The sequence below is a fragment of the Lonchura striata genome, chromosome 17 (assembly GCF_046129695.1).
Source record: "Lonchura striata isolate bLonStr1 chromosome 17, bLonStr1.mat, whole genome shotgun sequence".
In the NCBI taxonomy this organism is placed as follows: domain Eukaryota; kingdom Metazoa; phylum Chordata; class Aves; order Passeriformes; family Estrildidae; genus Lonchura; species Lonchura striata.
In genome coordinates, this window is record NC_134619.1 from 10,104,675 (window position 1) to 10,109,026 (window position 4,352).

General features: G+C 42.1%; 1 long non-coding RNA gene across 1 annotated transcript; it reads right to left on the minus strand.

Annotated features, from left to right (window-relative positions):
• Positions 1-2,196: 2,196 nt before the first annotated feature.
• On the minus strand, positions 2,197-2,925 carry LOC110469304 (uncharacterized). The gene is made up of 3 exons (XR_002465223.2): positions 2,846-2,925; positions 2,581-2,681; positions 2,197-2,352 (listed from the first exon to the last, which is right to left on the minus strand). It is a non-coding gene; the product is annotated as an uncharacterized LOC110469304 (long non-coding RNA).
• Between the last annotated feature and the right edge of the window lie 1,427 nt (positions 2,926-4,352).

Genomic DNA, 4,352 nt, shown 5'->3' on the forward strand with positions numbered 1-4,352 from the left:
CATTCTCTGTGAAGTCTGTGGGGCTGTAATTTCCACCCCTGTAATTAACTGAGTTCACATGGCAGCACTGGCAAGGAATCTTTTGGAAGGCAGGGAGGTTTAAAGGAGCTGCTCTAGGTCTGAGTGAGACCCTGACTTGAGCTGATTCCTGAGCCCTGGGTGTGTGAGTGCTGCAATGACAAACCTCAGCAGCATCACATCCCCTGCAGCCCTGGCAGAGGGCACTTTTGCTCAGGTCAGATGCTCCTGAGCCCAGAGGAACTCCTCATCCCCCTCTAACCTTGCTTTAACCACCTCAGCTTGCAGCAGGGAAGTTTCCCTGCCATCCCTTGGCATGCTTTAAAGGGCTGTTAGCTAGCAGAACCTCTCAAATTCACTTTGTTTTACAGAAAACATGACAAAGTGGGAGATGAGGTTTGAGAGGCTCACCAGTGAGTGTGTCAGTGCCAAAAAGGAGCAGCAGAATGTGCTGTGTGGATCCACCAGCAGCACCCTGGCTGTGCCATTGCCTCACCCCTGGCTGAGCCACACAAACTTTGCTGCAGGGAGCACCTGTAGCCTCGCTCTCCTCTACTGATTTTAAAATGCCTGCAGGACCAGAAGCACTCCTGGAACCTCTATCCCCCTGTAGAAATTGAGCAATGAGTCCAAAAGTTATTGGGGAGGGGAGGAGGATGTAGACAGAGACACGCAGACAGCACGATTGCATAAGCCTCGTTCCCATGAGAAACCAGGCAGAAAAACAAACTGTCCTGACAGGGGTTCTCATAACTCTGCCTGGAACTAGGTCATGCCAGGTCCCAAACTCGTGTAACTTTGCCTTATCTCCAGTGGGCTCTCCTCTAGGAGGCAATCCTGGCTTCGGCAGGTTTGACCTTTCAGTTTTTGTCTCACTGAGACGTCATTAAGAAAAAAAACTCAAACGATGTTGATACAATGCAATGTCAAAACTCACCGTGGTTTTGTGCTGCAGCAGGATTTGTGCTGTAGGACAGAATTATGAGGAACAAACCAGCAGGGAACAGCTCTGACACTCACCCTACTTATGCACCAGCTCCCACTACTGTAGGGGATTGGGGGTCTAAAATAATATCCTAGATCTCTAATGGGTCTGTTCTTTCCTGGAAGCAGGAGAAGCTTCCCCCATTAACATGAATGGGACTTAGGTGTTTGCCCTGAAAATAGAATGGACCCTTAGGCCTGGTCCTTTTATTTCCAAAGAAATAATATCTTTGCTTGCCTGCTGCAGGGCTATACATTTAAAAATAATCTGTAAAAAATATATATTAATAAAGGTAGTCCTTCAGCTTAATTCTGAGGCTCACACCCTTCTCTAGGCCTTTCTCTCCAAGCTCGTGGTCAGTTCTAAATAAAAAGCTGTACTTACAGGGGACTCCCAGCAGACAAAACCAGTCTGTTTGTTCAAACTCTACAAAACCCTGGCAATGGTCACCCTTCAGCAGAGACCAGGTTCAGCAGGGCAGGTCTCCAGAAAGAGCTGCTGAGCCCTGACACCTCAGAGCTGAAATTTCATTTTCCCTCTCTTTTGTGCCACATCATCTCAGTGTGTGAGAGGGGCTGACCATGCTATGGCTGGAAGGGAGCTGCAGGCATCACTGTAAGGAATTTTGCACACTAGGATGTAGAAGAGGAAAGACTTCTGCAGTGGATCAAGATGCTTTTGAAAGCCTTCCCCACAGTCAGGTGGGTTTGCAATGTTAAAGGCTGTGCCCTGGGCACAGAGCAAATGTGAGAATGGAAGAGAGCCTTGTGTTGTATTGTTACACACAGACACTTGTGCTGTTTTGTAACACATAGAGGAATATCCTTTCTCTTTCTGTTTCTTTTCTTTGAAACAAACAAAAACAAAACCAGAAACTTCTCCAACTTCTGTAGCTTACAAAGTTGCTTTTTTTTTTTTTTTTCCCTGTAGTAACTCTTAACTAAATATATCCCCTGTAAAACTCCACATGTACAAAAGGAAACCCCAAGTTGCTTTCCATCAAACACCCCTAAGCAGGTATTAGAACTGGATGATCTTTAAGGTTCTTTCCAACATAAATTATCCATGTTTCTATGATTCTTTGGTCGAGTGTATGCTAAGGCTCTCACTGAACTGCCCTATAGCCCTGCTCTTTGTCTCTGCATATTTATCACTATAAATTTCAAAGAAGTTGACCATCAAAGTCATCAGGGTTTGGTCAATGAGTGTTTATTATTATGAATATGCCTGGTGATTATGAAAGGTTGTCCTATATATGTCTGCTCCTTACACAGTCTGCTGTGCTCACTTCCTACATGTGCTTTCCTAAACGTTCCAGTCACAGGCCAAGCTTCATCCAGCACAGGTGTCTGAAAATGAAATCGGAAGAATTCTGCTCATAAATTGGCCTGGCATCTCAAATTAAAGGGCAAATGGCTTTGCAGCTCTGCCCCTTACAAGCCAGTCTGTGAGCACAAACATTACAGGAGCCAAACACCCCTGCAAAAAGGGACAAGCATAACCACAATAAAAAAAAAAAAGCCTATTCCTTTTAGAAACTATTAAATAAAGCAAAATGCATGCACTGTTGTACTCACTGTTGATTTCCATACCAGGTTGCTTCAGTCACACATGGGAGTTTTGCAGGTGATATTACATGTCTTGGATGCAGCGTTACAAATTGATTCAAAGCCATTTGCTAGGGAAAAAAAAAAGGGAAGGAACTCAGCAGGGCAGAAAAATAAACATTGCTCTGAAAAAAAAAATCCATCTACAATCAGAAATAAATTACAAAGGAATTGCAAAAAAAATTATACCAAGGAACAATTTGAAAAAAAAATAGATTTTTGAGTTTTATCTGACCATGGAAATAACCAGTGTTCCTTCAGCTGATTCATTCTCCACAAAACTGTTCTATTTTCTGTCACCTAAAAATATCTGGCTCCTTTTTGAAGAACTGATGAAGAACCTGGCACCTTTTTCTTCTCCCAACATGCTCCAGCTTGAAAACATCAGAGCTGTGATGCTGAGCTTCTCTCCTCAGCCAGAGTGTGAACAGCAAGGATAGGATTTCTCCCATGGAGATTTAACCACTGAAAAAGTGGGTATCAAGTGTAAGCCAGCTCTCTGGGCACTTTTTACCACCAGGATAGAGAGAAAAGTCTTTTGGGGGTGCCCCTGATTATTGGCGTATAATTTAGACTAAACACCTGTAAGTAGGTGAGATGGATCCCACCCACAGAGCTTTCTTCTTCCTCGAGGCCAATTAGATATAAATGCTGCTTCATGATCTAATTTCAAGACTTTGAAACAAGGCTTTCAGTCAAAAATGCAAATTCAGTGAAAACCAGACCTTTTTGTGGGAAAGGGCTGGCTTCTGATTCCTGTCTTTAAAAGATATTTAGAAGAAAACAATAGGTGTGGTTTCTATATTTTCAAAAAGCAAAATTTCCATTTTCTGTCTGAAACAAGTCTTGTATTTGAAATTCACATAATGTATAGTCATTTTAAAAGAAGGGTCAACATAAAAAAGGACTCATTCCACTGGCCCAGCCTTTCCCCTTATATTTAAATCACAGATCTGCAAAGAAATTTCAATTTTTTTCCCTTTCATCCTGATTTAGATGAGGAAAAAAAATCCAATCAAAACTTCAAACATCTATTTGGGAAACAAAAGCTATTTCCAATACAGCTTTAATGCTTTAACTACTGGTGAATCACTCTGTGTAAAAAGGCTGAGGAGAGTTCAGCTGTGTTGAGAGAATCCTCCTGCTATGGTTTTCACTCTTCTTTTGTTGGAATTTAAAATGTCCCTCAGACATTTTTGGAGGTTCCAGGCCCAGGTCAGAAGCATTTGAGACCCTGGCAGGCAGCTGGAAACAGCTGTGATTTTGGGTTTGAACCGTGGAATGATTTACCAACCTTGCAGGAAGAACAAGAAGTCACAAAAGTTTAGATATTAGAGTAGAAGTAGCCACAAAGTAGAGGGAAGAATTTTTTAGTGCTGTACAGGGGGGTTTTAACACCTGTACAGGGGGGTTTAGTTTTGTACATGGGGGTCAGAGGTTTTAAGATGGAGGAATGTAGGCCGGTCTCGTTCCTCCTCTTTCTTCTTCCTTACCTCCATGTTCTTGGTGATGTTGGCACTCACAGATTGGTTTAGAGTAGAAAAGCACCATTTAATATAGGTAATAGGCATTGGGGAAAAACTGTAACCATGTAACACGTAATGTACCATATAAAAGATAGAAAAGAACCATTTAATATAGGTAATAGGCATTGGGGAAAACTGTAAACATGTAACATGTAATGTACCATATAAAAGATAGAAAATCACCATTTAATATAGGTAATAGGCATTGGGGAAAAA